The sequence below is a fragment of the Sminthopsis crassicaudata genome, chromosome 2 (assembly GCF_048593235.1).
Source record: "Sminthopsis crassicaudata isolate SCR6 chromosome 2, ASM4859323v1, whole genome shotgun sequence".
NCBI classification, from domain to species: domain Eukaryota; kingdom Metazoa; phylum Chordata; class Mammalia; order Dasyuromorphia; family Dasyuridae; genus Sminthopsis; species Sminthopsis crassicaudata.
Genome location: NC_133618.1, coordinates 383,176,538 through 383,195,083, shown reverse-complemented (window position 1 = coordinate 383,195,083; position 18,546 = coordinate 383,176,538). Strand labels below are relative to the sequence as shown.

Sequence of the window (18,546 nt, the reverse complement as noted above, 5' to 3'; positions counted from 1 at the left end):
TTTAAAGTAACTGCCAACAGTATAAAATATTTGGGAATCTATCTGCCAAAGGAAAGTCAGGAACTATATGAGCAAAACTACAAAATACTTTCCATACAAATAAAGTCAGATTTAAGCAATTGGAAAAATATTAAGTGCTCTTGGATAGGGTGAACAAATATAATAAAGATGACAATACTATCTAAACTAATCTGTTTATTTAGTGCTATACCAATCAGACTCCCAAAAAACTATTTTAATGACTTAGAAAAAATAACAACAAAATTCATCTGGAAGAACAAAAGGTCAAGAGTTTCAAGGGAATTAATGAAAACAAACAAAAACAAAAAAACAAACAAACAAACAAACAAACAAACAAAAAAACAAATGAAGGTGCCTTAGCTGTACCAGATCTAAAACTGTATTATAAAGCAGAGGTAACCAAAACCTCTTGGTATTGGCTAAGAAATAGACTAGTGGAGTAGGTTAGGTTCACAGGACAAAATAGCCAATAACTTTAATAATCTAGTGTTTGACAAACCCAAAGACCCCAGCTTTTGGGATAAGAATTCACTGTTTGACAAAAACTTCTGGGAAAATTAGAAATTAGTATGGCAGGAACTAGGCATTGACCCACACTTAACACCATACACCAAGATAAGGTCAAAATGGGTTTATGATCTAGGCATAAAGAATGAGATTATAGGGGCAGCTAGGTGGCGCAGTGGATAGAGCACCAGCCCTGAATTCAGGAGGACCTGAGTTCAAATCTAGTCTCAGACACTTAACACTTCCTAGCTGTGTGACCTGGGCAAGTCATTTAACCCCAGCCTCAGGAAAAAAAAAAAAAAAAAAAAAAAAATCATAGAAGAACATACAATAGTTTACCTTTCAGACCTGTGGAAGAAGAAGGAATTTGTGACCAAAGAAAATAAAACTAGACCAAACTAGAGATCATTATTGATCACAAAATAGAAATTTTTGATTATATCAAATTGAAAAGCTTTTGTACAAACAAAACTAATGCAGATAAGATTAGAAGAGAAACAATAAACTGGGAAAACATTTTTACAATCAAAGGTTCTGACAAAGGCCTCATTTCCAAAATATATAGAAAATTCATAAGAAATCAAGCTATTCTCCAATTGATAAATGGTCAAAGAATATGAACAGACAATTTTTAGATGAAATTGAAACTCTTTCTAGCCATAAGAAAAGATGCTCCAAGTCATTATTAATCAGAGAAATTCAAATTAAGACAACTCTGAGATACCACTGCAAATCTCTCAGATTGGCTAGAATGACAGGAAAAGATAATGGTGAATGTTGGAGGGGCTGTGGGAAAACTGGGACACTGATACATTGTTGGTAGAACTGTGAATACATCCAAACATTCTGGAGAGCAATTTGGAACTATGCTCCAAAAGTTATCAAATTGTGCATACCCTTTGATGCAGCAGTGCCACTACTGGGTTTATATCCCAAAGAGATCTTAAAGAAGGGAAAGGGTTTGATTTCCTTCACAGGCAAATTATACACTATTTCAAAGTCTGATTCTTTTTGTGCAGCAAAATAACTGTATGGACATATATACATATATTGTATTTAATATATATAACATGTATTGGTCAATTGCCATCTGAGGGAGGGAATGGGGGGAAGGAGGGGAAAATTTGTAACAAAAGGTTTTGCAATTGTCAATGCTGAAAAATTACCTATGTATATATCTTGTAAATAAAAAGCTATAATAAAAAAAAGGGAAAGGGACCTGTATGTGCAAAAATATTTGTGGCAGCCCTTTTTGTAGTGGCCAGAAACTGGAAACTGAGTGGATGCCCATCAATTGGAGAATGGTTGAATAAATTATGGTATATGAATTTTATGGAATATTATTGTTCTATAAAAAATGACCAAGAAGATGATTTCAGAAAGGCCTGGAGAGACTTATATGAACTGATGCTGAGTGAAATGAGCAGGGGAGATCATTATATATTTCAGCAACAATACTATATGATGATCAATTCTGATGGACATGGCCCTCTCCAACAAGGAGATGAACCAAATCAATTCCATTTGTTCAATAATGAATAGAACCAGCTACACCCAGCAAAAGAACTCTGGGAAATGATTGTGAACCACTACGTAGCATTTCCTACCTTCTGTTTTTGTCTGCTTGCATTTTTTATTTCCTTCACAGGTTAATTGTACATTATTTCAATTCTTTTTGTTCAGCAAAATAACTGTATGGGTATGTATACGTATATTGTATTAATATATATTGGTCTACCTGCCATCTGGAAAGGGGGTGAGGGAAGGAAGGGAAAAACTGGAACAAAAGGTTTTGCAATTGTCAGTGCTGAAAAACTACCCATATATATAACTTGTAAATAAAAAGCTATAATTTTTAAAAAATTTAAGTGATAGAAAAAACAAATGTACATTCAACGTCAAAGTGTGTTTAGTACTCCTTTGTTGTTTTATGGAGAATTAGTTTTAAATAACTTGAATTATAGGGGAATTTTTTTTACTTACGTTGAACCTAAATCAAATTCTACTTCCATTTACTAATCCTAGCTCTGATACCTATAATGAAACAAAATGAATCTAATTCCTTTTTCCATGTGCCAGCCCTTTCTATCAGGGCAAATATCCTCTTTCTCATCTTTTCTCTTTTTTTATTTAGGCTAGACCAGCTAAATATCATACAGTGTTGATCTCCAGGTTTCTTACAATCATTGTCTATTTTTTTCAGGACCTGTATAAGTTGACTGCTCCTATTAGAAAAATGTTGAAGACAGAAATTATATCACTTCTCTATTTATATTACCAGTGTCTAGTACAGTACCTAATATATAATAGGTACTTAATTAAATGCTTTTTTATTTATTCACTATTCTGGACACTAGACTCAGTGATGATGTGACTTACTCAGATCACTCATTCATTTGGGTGCTCTGACATTAAATGTTAATGCAGTCTAAGATCATTGGGTTTTGTGACTATATTAGTTAGTTTTCGTGTTTTATCATTGATATTGAACTCATCGTCTGCTAATACTCCAAAATATTTGTGATGATCTTTGGTCCACTTATCCTGAGTGACTCTTCCTGGTAGTGATATTCATTAATTATTATATCAGGACTTGAGCCTACATTATTGTACATCAACCAAACAACATCCTCTTGGGAACTCAGTGAGGTTGACTGAGTATTAAGTCTTAGCCATGCGTAATACCCTGATTAATAATTGAGAAAAGAGGGAATAAGTCTAATCCATTTTGGCCCCTGTATAAATTCTATCACATAGCCAAATTCCTGGCACCATTCTCCAAACAAGGATGATTCACCAAAGTCCACCATAGTTCTTTCTCCTGAATGAGCTCTTCCTAGTTATAAGTATGCTTTGAGGAACTTGCTTGTCTTACTTGAATTCAGCCTCCATGGTCCTTGCAGCCCTGCTTCAGAACTGCCTTACAAGAGCCCCATGTGAATTCCCTAAACATACCTGACCTCTAGAACTGTATCAGGATACTCCAGATCTACCAGCCCTTTAACAGCCTAACCTTCCCTCAGGTAGAAATCTAACGTTCAGGGAGTTACCCCTGTCTCCAAAGATTCATCTTGAGTATCTTAGAAAGCAGGAACTGAGAGTATAAATACTTTCTCTCAAGATAGAAGACTCCTCAGAATAAAAGGTCGAGAATTGCAAGGGAACTAATGAAAAAAAAGTCAGAGGAAGGTGGTCTAAGTGTACCTGATTTAAAGCTATATTATAAAGCAACAGTCACCAAAACCATTTGGTATTGGCTAAGAAATAGACTAGTTGATCAATGGCATAGGTTAGGTTCACAGGGCAAGATAGTGAATAAAAATAGCAATCTAATCTTTGACAAACCCAAAGATCCCAAATTTTGGGATAAGAATTCATTATTTGACAAAAACTGCTGGGAAAACTGGAAATTAGTATGCAGAAACTAGGCATGGACCCACATTTAACACCACATACTAAGATTAGATCAAAATGGGTCCAAGATTTAGGCATAAAGAACGAAATCATAAATAAATTGGAGGAACATGGGATGGTTTACCTCTCAGACTTGTGGAGGAGGAAGGAGTTTGTGTCCAAGGGAGAACTAGAGACCATTATTGATCACAAAATAGAAAATTTTGATTACACCAAATTAAAAAGTTTCTGCACAAACAAAACTAATGCAAACAAGATTAGAAGGGAAGTAACAAATTGGGAAAACATTTTTACAGTTAAAGGTTCTGATAAAGGCCTCATCTCCAAAATATACAGAGAATTGACTTTAATTTATAAGAAATCAAGCCATTCTCCAATTGATAAATGGTCAAAGGATATGAACAGACAATTTTCAGATGATGAAATTAAAACTATTTCCACTCATATGAAAGGGTGTTCCAAATCACTATTGATCAGAGAAATGCAAATTAAGACAACTCTGAGGTATCATTACACACCTGTCAGATTGGCTAAGATGACAGGAACAAATAACGATGAATGTTGGAGGGGCTGTGGGAAAACAGGGACACTGATGCATTGTTGGTGGAGTTGTGAAAGAATCCAACCATTCTGGAGAGCAATCTGGAATTATGCCCAAAAAGTTATCAAAATGTGCATACCCTTTGACCCAGCCATACTACTACTGGGCTTATAAACCAAGGAAATACTAAAGAAGGGAAAGGGACCTGTATGTGCCAAAATGTTTGTGGCAGCCCTTTTCATAGTGGCTAGAAGCTGGAAGATGAATGGATGTCCATCAATTGGAGAATGGTTGGGTAAATTATGGTATATGAATGTTATGGAATATTATTGTTCTATAAGAAATGACCAACAGGAGAAATACAGAGAGGCTTGGAGAGACTTACATCAACTGATGCTGAGTGAAACGAGCAGAACCAGAAGATCATTATACACTTCAACAATGATACTGTACAAGGATGTATGCTGACGGAAGTGGATATCTTCAACATAGAGAAGAGCTAATCCAATTCCAATTGATTAATGATGGACAGAATCAGCTACATCCAAAAAAGGAACACTGGGAAATGAGTGTAAACTGTTATTTTTACCTTCTGAATCCAATTCTTCCTGTGCAAGAAAAAATTCGGTTCTACACACATATATTGTATCTAGAATATACTGTAATATATTTAACATGTATAAGACTGCCTGCCATCTGGGGCAGGGGGTTGGGGGAGGAAGGGAAAAAATCTGAATAGAAGTAAGTGCAAGGGATAATGTTGTAAAAAAATTACCCATGCATATGTACTGTCAAAAAAAAGTTATAATTATAAAATAAAATAAAAATTAAATAAAAAAAAAAAAGATAGAAGACTCCTCATTTCTCTAATTAATTCTGGGACTGGAACTAGGGATTTTCCCTGCAATTTGTGTTTCTTTCCGCCATGACCTCTTAGGTAGAGCCAATAGAAGTAGAACAACATACATAATCACATCTCCTGACATGCTAAAAATCCTTATGCTTGTAACTCTTAAGTGAACTGAACAGAAGTGTTCCCACCATGCTAATTCTGGTTCTATATTCCACTGAACAATAACAACGCTCAGTGATTCTTATGACTTGAGATAATCACAAGGCTCAACAATTCTAATAATTTGAAGACTGTTCCCATGGGAACCAAGAATACCTGTATTCTTGAGGTCTTTTAGGATCTTATATCCCCAAAATGCTTGCATACATGGTTTAGCCATGGGAATTGTTTACTTAAGACCTGAAAATGACTGTGGTTCTGCCTTTTTTTAGTTTTCATGTTTAAAAACCCTACCTCTTCCACAAGAAAGCTAGCCTTCCTCAAGAAGGTGGATTTCCCTTGCAAGCTGTTTTCTTCAGCTCTTCTGACCTTTCCTAGTTCCAACTTCCCAAATCATACTTTGATTTTTCTTTGTGGGAAAAAAAAAAACTCTAGAGCTCCTCCCTTGACCTATTTTATCCTGGATCACTTTGGTAAGGATATCCTTTCTTAATTGCATACTTCTTATTAATTGACTTCTCTGACTCTGCTCCTTTCCCACACTATCCTTGTTAAATTTGCAAATGTGTGCACACCTTAGTACTACTTGTTTTAGCTTAACCAGTTAAAATTAGAATTGTAATTTCAGACTTTGTTGGAATTGTGTTATGAAACATTTGTTTTTATAATTTGAGTGGTGTCTTTACCTTTGTAGATTGCCAGTTGAATAGTGTTTAAATAGTGTCATTGTCTTTGAGTGTTCTCTTTTGATATCTTTTGGCAGATATTCTCTAAGGATCTAAGGGATTACAGCTTCTGCTAGCCCATCCCCTAAACTCCATTAAAAATTATGCACCTTTCAACTCTAACTGTCCCTCATATTGTCAAGCTAGATGGATTTGATTAGAGGTGATCCTACATTTTGTTGATCCCATTGGAGCAACTTTGATAAGATCAAATTAGAATATTCGAGGCAGAAATTGATGAATAAGAAAACAGCCTTTTGAATGGAATACATTTGGGACAAGTTCAGTTTCTATTATTTTTGTTAATAATCAAAATTATAGAGCTGCTTGGTAGATTAAGGAGTTTGGAAATTAATCATTTTAAGATTGCAGGAGAGAACTTTTAAGACTTTGAGATAATTCCTGGAATCTATTCCTGACAGGGGTGTGAAATTATGTTCCCTTTAATCTGTAAAATTAACACTCTAAAATTGTGTAACTTTTGATAAAGAAGGGAAATTTGAGTCTCAGGCCCTTTTGGAAAGCATATCTTCCCAGACTCCAGAGTCTATGAGAGAGAGCATATCCTCCTGGATGGCCTTTCCTAGGACAAATCATTCCACTGATATTCTTTTCAGGAAATTCCAAATTCCAGAAGCCTTCAAAAATGATTTCCCTTTCAATTGGAGATCTAGGCCTGGGGACTTTGGCTTTCTTTTCAACCTGAAACCTGAGCCTCAAGATTCCATTTTAAATGCACTTCTTTGCAGAATGTCCAAAGCAGTAGCTGCCAGGACTCTGCCCACTGAGAAGACATTCTCTTCTCAGTGCCAGCCTCCATTTCCCTAAAAGGACTTTGCCACTATGAAGTCAGTTTTTTAGCAAAGCTGACTTCTCATCCAACAATAAACTTCCATTTTTGCCACCTAAAACTCTTCAGGTTCTTGAGTTGTTTTGCAAAGAACTTGCGCCTCTGACCAAAAGGGAATTTCCACAACTCTCTGCCACTAGAACTCCATCATTCCCTTCTGAAATATCTTAATAAATTCTGAAGGTCAATCTGTAGAGTTTGTTTTAAGGATAAATAAGAAATAAATGTTATAAAACTTAAAAGTAAATGGAGAGATTTATAGCTTCAGTGTTCTAGGGAAAATGAAGGAAGATAGTTTTGAAGTAATTCTAGAATGAAGAGGGGAAAAAAATTAGGTAAATGGTTTACACTTTATAGCAACCTCATGTTAATCCTTCCTTAAATGATTGCTTAAACCAAAGATCCCCTGTGACAATCCTATGTCAGAGACTCTCTCTCTCTCCCTGTTAATCCTGCCTCTTTTCAAATCTGATTCTCAAATAAAGATGTTAAAAACAATGCTGGGAAAATGTACTGAAATTTGAATTATATTCTACTCACATACACACATTCACAGTTATTGCTCATGACCTACTTGGTAGAGAGGGAACAGCAGATAAAAGAGGATCCCATTGGCAGTGGCCCCTACAGCCCTTTACCCCTGGGGGCATAAGCCAAATGTAATACATCCTGCCCACCCTGCCCCAGCAGCTGTAAGTGGCCCCAATCCTAGCAGTGCCTGGCCCCAAAGTTGCAGCTGGGGAAGAGTCATCAGTCCCCATGGTCAACATCTGCTTTGCCCTGCCACCAGGGCATTGCCCATAGATAGTAGTTCCTCAATCCCTAGAATGTATCTAGCTCTTTGGATACAAACAGTACCCTCTGCTGCAGACCCCAAAGCCTAGTCAGTATCTCCAGTGAGACTCAGCCCATGGCAAACTCTGCCCACTGCTGTCTATAATGCCCTGGTGCTCCTGGCAGCACCTAGTGAGACAGTACAAAGTGGTGGTAAACTCAGCCTCTGCCCTTTCCACACTTCTCTTTTCTTGTTGCAGAAATTTATCAGCTGTGTAATCAACTTAGGCAAATTATTTTATCTCTGCAAGCCTCAGTTTTGGGATCTGTAAAGAGAAGGATAATAATGGTACCCACCTCCCAGGGTTGTTGTGAGATCAAAATAATTTGATTGTAAAGTGCTTAAAACAGTGACTGTCATGCTAAACCCTACATTATTTCTTTAATAGAATGTAATTGTTCCATACCTCATAAGTCTAAAATGGTTTTCAAATGTCAAAGGTAATAAGATCAAGGATTTTTATATGTGATAATTTAGAAATCTAACTGATATCATCTTAAGTTTATTTGATGCTATTATTAAATTGTGAAATTTGAAAGACCATCATAACAAAAATGCTGTTAAGCAAAACAACTTTTTAATCTGGATACTTTTATGAATTGGGCTTTCAAAAATGATGTGATTTTTTAAAATAAGTATTTGAAAATACTATATATAATATATATATGCCATACTATGCTATAAAATAATTGTTATTATGTTTGTTATAATAGTGAATTTTCATTTTAAATTCTTGATTATTATGAAAGTGTCAAATATGTAGCTTCAACATATTAATGATGGCTCAACGGTCAGGTATTTGCTGTTTGTCTGAAGTCCCAGAATATGGATAGTTTTAATTTATAAGTAAAGGATAAATGAAATGTTAACTCTTAGAGAGGCATCAGGCCCTAAGATGTGGTTAGTGAAATCTCAAGGACTTTGAATGGCAAAATGGGCACATAAAAAATACTTGTTATTGGTAAACTAAATTGCTAAAAATGGTGTTCAAATATATATCTGACATCAAATCTGTTTCACTCTCAACTCTACCATTTCTGAGAAGCAAAGTGTTCTTTTCTGATATATGGGTATAATACCTCTCCCATCACCATTACATGGCTTAAGAAGATCATATGAAATAATTAAGATCATATGAAGAAGAATATGAAAAGTGCATTGGACTTAGAGGCAGAAAAGCTGTGTAGAATCTTTTTTCCTTTCTTAGTGATTGTTTTTGTTGCAGGAATCATTTTCCCAAATATCTCCCTGTCTTATTTGAAGACATTTCCCCCAAAATCTTCCAAGCCTATAAATAGGGGTATTCTTGCCTTGTGGTGGATTTTATAAATGTGAGAGGCAGTATGATAGAATAGAAAAGAATGCTGGCCCTGGAATCAAAAGGCCTGAGTTAAGATTCTAGGCCTTCTACTTACAGCCCAGGAAGACTTGGCCAGGACACTCTGCAGCCCTCAAACTTCTCATCTGTAATCAAGGTGGTGAAACTAAGTGACCTCGAAGGTCTCTTTCATTTCTAAATCTATGACTCTAAGACATGAGTTCAAATCCCAGATCTACCATTTTATGCTTTTAACATTTTGAAAGCTTAGTTTCTTCATCTTTAAAGTAAAATGGTTAGATTATATGATCTCTAAAGTCCCTTTTAGCTCTAACACTCTGTAGGCCCTAAGACAAGTACAATGCTTTTTAAATCATAAAATACAATATAAATACGTTATAGAATATGCTAAGCATGTATCCCAAAACACAGCTGTTTTTTAGATCCAAGAATATAAATATTTCATACATTCTATAAATCTTAGACTCATAGAATCCTAGAACTGGGAGGGACCTGATTTTATTCCAACCCCTGCATTTACTGGAAACAGAGGCCCCAAAAGGGAAAGTCATTTCCTTAAGTTTCTGTAGCAAGCAGGTTTGTGGTGTTATGCCCGGGGCTTCACCTACTCATGACTGAATTAAAAAAAAAAATTAAAAAAAAAAATATATATATATATATATATTTCATCTGATTAGTTAAGAAAACCATTTCCCTAAGGTATATTGGATTATATCCACACAATTTGTATTTCTGGTCATTTGTCTCTAACAGATCACTTATGCCTCTCCTGAAATATAAGGTACTTTCTGTGGAAAAACCCATCTCTTCCCATAATGTTATTGAATAGGACTCACAGCCCCAGGGCGGGGCAAAGGAGGAAAAAAATCCAGGAATTAGATTACATCATCATCACTAACAACTGAAAGATGAATTGCTCCTTTAGTTTCTGGCTTAGCTTCTGAGAAGTTAGTAGGGTCCCTGCAAGTACCAGCTTTGGCCAGAGAGAGGCTGAGTGTATCCCACAACTACGATCTGTGTATATCTCCTAAGAAGGTAGGTGCCTCTTTTCAATCTTAAATGAAGGGGGAAAGGGTTACTGCAGGTGGGATCCGGTTTAGTTTTGATGATTTTTGTTTTGTTTTGCTTTGCTTTTTTGTCAGCCTTTTAGTCTCTCCTGTCTCAAGTTGTTTCCAAGATTAACAAAAGGTGTGTTTGTATGCCAGAGCTCCCTGCCAAAGAAGTTCATTATTTCTGAGGGACTCCCTAAAGAAACCGGGAAACTGAGACAAATAACACAATTAAGGACCTGTAACTTAGGAGAAGGGACCTAAGAATAAAAGGATACAAAATATATAGACTTTTGAATCTTTAGACTTAAGATATTAAAGCTAGAAGAGGTTGTAGAATTATACAACTTAAAATGTTGGGGCTGAGAAGGACATTAGGAATGTCTGTCATGTAATTCAACCCCTTCATTTTACAAAAAAGGAAACCAAAGTTCAGACCTTGCCGGGAGAAGTGTGCCATCCTTGGAAGATTTTTTTTTCCAGAAATAGTTAATAAATAGGGCAGGTAATGCAACATGTAGTGGCAAGAGCCCTAGAATAGGATTTCACTAATTCACTGTGAGATTTTAGGCAAGTTACTTCCTCTCAGTGCCTCACTTACCTGAGGCAGTTGGGGGAGTTGACCTCTTATATTCTTTTGGCTCTGTCATTTAATGTTTATGTGCAGGTATGTAATGGAGATTTATTTAATTGATTTTTTTTTTTTTTTTTGCTTTAAGATTTAAATCATTACTTGCCTTCAGGCAGAACTATCCCCAAATGAGTGTGAATACCTAGATTTTTTTCCCCTGACTTGGCCCTAATTCATTGTTTGAGTTGGGCAAGTCATTTCACAGTTCTAGAACTGTTTCCTCCCTTTTGAAAATAAAGGTAGTTATATTAAATGTTATCCATGCTAAGTCTCTTCTAGTTCTGAATTTCTTTTTGTGATTAATATTTTCATTTTCTAGATAAAGGTGATAATAACTGCTCTTTATCATATACTATATAATGTCACTATTCCTCACAGTGCCATCATAAATTATAATTTATATCAGTCAGTCAGCATGCATTCAACAAGTACCTACTATGTGTCAAGCACTGCACTAGGAATGCAAAGACAAAAAATTCCTGCCATCAGGGAGCTTATATTCTATTGAGAAGCAATAGAATATGTAGAGTATAGAATATAGAATAGAGTATGAAGCAAATACATACAAAGTAAATATAGGTAAAAAGGAAGCATTACCATTTGGAGAAATCAAGTGACCTTGAGTTTAGTTTTTATGGAAGCCTAAAAGTCTTAAGAGATAAAGATGAAGAGGAACAGCTTTTCAGGTATGGGAGAGATGAAAGACGGAAGTCTAGTTGTAAGAAACAGCAAAAAAGTCAAATTGTCTGGATTATATAGAGTAGACAAAAGAGCATAAGATGGAACTTGCTGAAATCCTGATTTATCAGAAAGCAAGCCAGTAATTGAAGGAACAACTCATCTTTTGAATTGTTGAAAAAGTAGTCTGGTTTGATGTTGTGAAGAGTTTTCAAATGGAGAAACATATATCTGATCTTTGAGGGAAAAAAGAACTATTAGGGTTTTTTGAGAAAAGGGAGTAATATAATTAGACTAGATCTATGCTTTAGGAATATCATTTTGGTGGCTGTGTGGAAGATGGATTGATATGAGGAAAAATTCAAGGCTGGGAGACCAGTTAGGAAGTGATTAAAACAATCTGGGTAAGAAAGAATGTGGATTTGAACTAAGGTGTTAGTCATGTGAGTGGAGACACAGGAAGGGATGTCAGAGATGATGTCGAGGTAGAACTGAAAAGACCTACCAATTAATTGGATAGTGGAATGTAAGAGTAAAAGTCAAAGATGAGCTATAAAATATATTCCAGAACATAGTAATTGAAGGCTCCTGGTTGGCTATACTGAATGGTACTACTTCTTTAGGGATAGCAAAAGTAGACTGAAGTTGTGAGTCTGGGAGAATGGAAGGATGGTGGTACCCTTGACATAAATTGAGTTTTCTGTGGTTCTCATCCTGGACTATATCATGTTTCTGCCATTCCCACTGAAAATGAAGCAGCACTTAAAAATAGGTTTCATTAAGTCAGTTTGCCTGGGCAGTGACATGACCCCATTCTTCATTTTTTAAAGAGCCAAATAATTTAAACAAAATGAGCTAGCATGATCCATCCTTTGGAATGAATGACATTGTCAGTCATTAATGTTAGCTGGTAAGATCTGGCAATTACTGCTCAGGATCATATTATAAGGTATTGGAAATGGTGAAATGAGACAGATTACAAACCTAGATATGTTTATTTTAAAAAGTGATGATCAAATGGAAATTAGCACTGTACACTTCATTCTCACAACTCCTAAAGAGATAGGATTCGAGATATCTAGTCCTGAGTCTTGGCCTTCTATACTTAGAAAAGCTTTGTGACCCATTAATATCAAATATCAGGACACTGCCCTGAAGTTATTTTACTTCATTAGTTACTGATGATAAGATTTAAATTAAATTGAACAAGCACCTTATTTAAAATCCTGTTATGTTCAAGGAACTGTGTTTGACTATAGACATCCTTCCCCACCGAAAAAACAGTCCTATAACTATGAGCCTCAAGGAAGAATAGTAGGAATCAAAATATATATTATGTAAGTATAAAATTCAGTAGTGTGAAGAAGAGGAGGACTTCTGATATTTCAAGCACCTGTGACTTTCTTATTGTGGATTTATCCTCCACCACTGCAGATTCTTATACCTCCTTATTCCACATGAGTAGTTGTGGACTAAAATCTTCATCAGTCAGTGACCGTTCTTTCAGTGATGAGCCTTATCATAGGTGGGCAGGGCTTCAACTTGAAATCAGGAAAATATGAATTCAAATCCTACCAATTAACCATGATATTAACCTGGTAAACAAACCATACAACCTCTCTGTCTCAGTTTTCTCATCTACAAATTGGGAATAGTTATTTATATATACATAATTAGATAGATTATACAGATTAGATAGAGGAGAATGAGGGATAGCTTTGTGGAGAAGATAGCATCAGAGCTAAGTTTTAGAGTAAGGTAAGGATCCTGAAAGGAAGCACATTCTAAGGCATGGGAAATAGTCTGTGCAAATGGAAAAGATAGGTTGTGAATTGTCAAATTTGGAGAATATCTAATAGTCCACACATTGTTTGTGAAAGAAAGTAATATGATAAAAATAAAAAGACAGGTAGGAATTAGATTGTGCAATACTTTAAATTACAGACTACACAATTTGTATTTTCCCATAAAAGCAAAAGGGAGCAGCTAATGCTTTGAGGAGAAAGGAATAACACAGTTACAATGGTACCTATAATGACTCAACTTTAAGAAGTCCTTTCAGGTTACAAAGCACTTTCTTCATAATAATCAAAATGTGGTAGATAGTGGATATATTATAATACCCATTTTAAAGATGATAAAACTAAAGTTTCAAGAAATTAAGTAATTTGGAGGAAGGGAGGGAAGGAGAAAAGAAGGAAGGAAGAAAAGGAGGGAGGAAAGAAGGAAGGAATTCCACTATGGGCCGAGTACTGTGCTAATTGCTTTATGTATTAGCTCATTTGATCCTTACAACCACCTTGGGCGATAGGTTCTACTATAATCTTTATTTTACACTTGAAGAATCTGATTTGCCCAGAGTCACTCAACTAGTAAATGTCTGAGGTTAGATTTGAACTCAGGTCTTCTCAACTTCAAGCCCATTACTCTACATATCTCACCTACATGTCTTTTGGCAAAGCCCTCAGTTTGTGGGGGTAATGAGGGAAAGGAAAGGGGGAACCCCATTTCTAGGCGCATAGATAATCCCATGAGGCGTAGTGTCCCCTGTAAAATGAATTTACAGGTCCGAAAACCTAGATTGATAAATAAAAGGTTTATTATAGAAATTTGGAAGTAAAGATCAGTTATAAAGATGCCAGGGCCAAAGGTGGCCTCCGGGCAGACAGGAACCCCTACATGGCTGGAAGGATACCATGTGTTGACTGGGAGGGCTCCTGCAATGAGGGCGTTCCAGCTCGTTTCTTTTATACCCAAAAGATTGTGGGCAGTTCCAAGTTCTGGTAGGCTTTTCAGTTAGCTCAAATTAGGTGAGCGCTGAGGGAAACTGAGTTGAGAGTGGGGGGCTGGGCCCATATTCAAAAGGGTGCCTTTGACCAGGATTTATGAATCAAGGTCAGTCATGGGTTGGGCAATTAGAAAGGAATCTTAAAGGGACTTCACCCCCCTTCAAGGGAATGTCAAAATCCTGAGGAGACAGCAGGTTTGAGAGGTGTTCTATATGGTGTCTAGTTGAGTTTAAAAAAAAGCAGCAAAACAATACAAAGAGTATCCTTTTCATTCTCATTCCTGTACAATGAGACCTACTCTTCAGAATGTGAATTTTTAAAAAATAGATTATAGTGGAAGGGAGACAGAGCCCTGGATTAGAATCCAGAAGACCTATGTTCTAATCCTAATTTGATTACTTCCTATCTGTGTGACTTTGAACCGGTTAGTTTTTCTGGACTTAAGTTTCTTCATCTGGTGAGAGAAGGGAAAGGAAGAGGTTTGGCCCAATAATCTCTAAGACCACTTCTAGCTCTAAATCCTATGAATTTATGACCTTTCAAGGACATCGTTACAGTATGTTCAGTATGCTACATTTACTAAGGGAGGAATGTGATTTCTAAGTCTTTTCTAATTCTCAGAATTTATTGTCCATATTAATAAGATATAGTAGAAAGAGCAATTACTTAACAGTTAGGAGTTCTGGGCTGTAGTCCAAGCTCTTTTCTAAAAAGCTCTGTAAATTTGGGTAAGTTATTTCCTTTTCCTGGGCCTCAATAGTAATACCATCAAATATCAGGGAAAATATTAATAGGAAATAGTAATATCAAAAATAATAGGGAAAAAGTAATCTTTCTGCACACTTAAAACTCAGTAAAAATCAGATGCATATTAGTTCAAGCAAGAATCATCATAAATAAATTTAACATGTTTTAAGTACTTAACTTTTTGTAGTCTGCATTTATCTTACAAAATGCCACTTTAAAATCTTAAATTTTCTTTTTTGTCTTTTGTCTATGACTGTAGCCAAAGAGTGGATTGTTTGATCATCTCAAAATCCTTGTGTACATGATAGTTTTTACTTCCCAAATTAAAAAAAGAACCATATAGCAGAAGTGTCTCTTTCTACAAGCAAATCCTAGAGTCTCATCCAGCCCTGATATTCTGTTACAGAAGAGGCAATGTGTTGTAGTGAAGAGAATGCTGGACTTGAAGTCAAGGAAGGATTTAAGCTTATTGCTTTAACCCCAGATAATAAAACCAGGGACAACAGATGCACATTGCAAGGAGGCAAATTTTATTCCATGTCAGAAAATACCACTAAATCTGTCAAAAAAAAAAAAAAGGAATGGTCTGATTCAAAAGATGTTGATTTCTTTTTCTCTGGAACTCTTCAAGTGGAGTTCCACTTGTCAAATATGCTACAGAAGTCCTTTGGTGTATGAATTGGACCTGATGGCCACTCAGGTCCCTTCAAACTCTCTGTGATCCTGGGATTTAGGTTAAAATTTCAATCCTTGCCCTTTTTACCTGTGCTGTTGTTAGTCATTTTCCCAGTTGTGTCTGATTCTTTATGATTCCATTTGAGATTTTCTTCACAAAGATAGAATGGTTTGCCGATTCCTTCTCTCGCTCATTTTTACAGATGAGGAAATTAAGGTAAACAGGTTTAACTAACTTGCCCAGGGTCACTCAGTAAATATCTAGATCAGATTTAAACTCAGGTTTTCATGATTCCAGGACTGGCACGCTATTCATTGTGCCATCTTCCTGCTCCATAGGATGGGATATCAACTTGCTAAAATTAATTGTTTAATCAGGTCAAAAATATAATGAATATGGGATCAGGAAGAGTTGGGGAGAAGGCTTTAATGAAACATCAAGATGGTGAAGCAGCAAGCAACAATGGAATATAACAAAAGGTATTGTGCTGGCCTGAACCTGTACCAGTTAGAACTCTTGAAAGGTGGGGCCAAAGGAACTGAATGAATACTCAAAGTCAGGACTTAGCACAAGTATTTAAAGCACTGTGTCCTTAAATCCTGACAAGAAGCCTGAGAAGTATATCTGAGAGGAATAGATTTCAGGTCTGAAAGGAAACTTTAGAGATGATATAATCTAACCCCCTCTTGTTATAGATAAGAAAACTGAGGTCTGCATAATGGGAGGGAGAAAGACTTCTACCATAGTTAGTAAGTAGAAGATCAAAGACAAGAACCCAGACTTCCTGAGTTCCAATTTAGTATTATTCTTTTACATAAATATGACACCAGTCTATAAGAGGAAACATGATATGAAGAACCACATTCCTACATTAAAATCAATATCATTAAATATTTATCTTACTATACCAGGAACAAAAACAAACCCCAGTTATAGAGTCTCAATGATTCTTGAAGAATAAGAAACATTCCCAACCCTATTTAATTCCTCTTCCCCAGTCACAAAGAAATCCATGTAAGGTGTGTGTATTATACTGGAATAAGTTTGACCAGTTAAAATTTAGAGCTCCAGAGAGTGGTGAACATGCTATGTGGAAAATGACCTTCTCCGACCTCTAATTACAACCTATAATGATACCAGTATTGCTCCCCTAAAGTGGGATCCCTCTAAAAATGTAAATTCTCCAGCAAGAAAGTCTGAGTTGCTTCTTTATCATTTATAAATATAAACATGTCATAAATTAATTATAATTTATATTCATAAAAGGATTCAAGTTTTGTGATGTTCTTTTCACATAGTATTTTATTTAGAATAATAAATCCTCAAATTTAAAAGATTTCTAGTCCATTTCAACCAAATTTTCTTAACTATTTTTATGCCTCTGACATCTTTGGCAGTCTGATGATATTTAACACTACTTATATGTTTGTGTGCATTTGCCTAAATTCTTAATTGAAAGAAATTCTAAATTTCAGCTAAAGATTGGTGAAAAGAGGGTGTATTTTTTTCTCTTCCAAGGTCATGGACGTTCTAGAATCTATCTCAGACTGCCTGGGAATTCCTGGACCTTAGGTTAAGAACCCCTAATCTAAATAGAGCAACCCATATTTGATCCTTCCTATAACATCTCCTCCACAAATGGTCACTGAACTTCCATTTAAGCATAACACCAAACACATGCTAGGTGCCTAATAAATGCTTGTTACTTAAGTACATTACATAAGTCTACCTAATAAGGTCATTGTAGAGAAACAGTAAAATGCTACATAATATAAACTGTGTTATTTATTTTTTAAATAGTTCTAATGGTTACAAAGTTTTAATGAAATACATTTAATCTACATTTAATAAAAATACCATTCTATATGGCTATCATGTACCCTTTGATATTCTCTAAATTAAACAGTCATTTTTTCAACCAATTTTTAGAAGGCATATTCTGCAGGCCCTTCTCTAGATATTTTCCAACATATCAATGTCTTCCTTAAAATGTGACTCCTAGAATGGATATTTCAGATACATTCTAACCTTCACACAGAACAGCAGGTCAGCCATTCTCTCCCTCTAGACACTATGCCTCACTCAATAAAGCTTAGAATAATATTTTTGTATCTAGATTTTGTTTCTTCAGCATCACACCACAAATGCATATTGAGCTGACAGTCTACTAAGACTACCACATCTTTTTCACTTGAACTATTTATTATCTACTGAAGTCTTCCTTCTTTAGTATTTGTTTCATTTATTTTTAAATGATGATGTGGGATTTTATTCTTATTCCTCTACATTTTCATCTTATGAGATTAAATCCATCACTCTAGTTTATCAAGGTGTTGGGATCCTGATCAAGTCTTTGAATGTGTTAACTATCCTTCTCATCACTGTGACATTGTAACATTGAGATATACAAAGTTCATATAGTTGCAATTTGTGCCTTCAAATCATCAATAAACATGTTGAAAAGAACAATTCTCAATACAAATGCCTGAAATACCGCATTAGAAACTTCCTTCCACATTGACATCAAATCACCACTCCAATCATTCAAGCCGTTCCATATTCTCTTAACTGAAAGTGCATTTCTCCATCTCATCCACAAGGACAACATGACAAACATGGATTCTTCCAACAAACCCACAATAAATATGTCCATTTTCAAAAAAAGAAAGAAAGAAACTAAAGTCCAGAGACATTAAAACACTTTCCAAAGATTACATAGCAAGTGGTAGAGT

General features: G+C 35.5%; 1 protein-coding gene across 1 annotated transcript in view; it reads left to right on the top strand.

Annotated features, from left to right (window-relative positions):
• The first annotated feature begins 10,146 nt into the window (after positions 1-10,146).
• The window catches only part of BDKRB2 (bradykinin receptor B2), a 46,284-nt gene continuing 37,884 nt past the window's right edge, over positions 10,147-18,546 (top strand). Inside the window, exon 1 of the mRNA XM_074291364.1 lies at positions 10,147-10,279. The gene's annotated coding sequence lies outside the window, so the exon portion shown is untranslated. The remainder of the gene's footprint in view (positions 10,280-18,546) is intronic.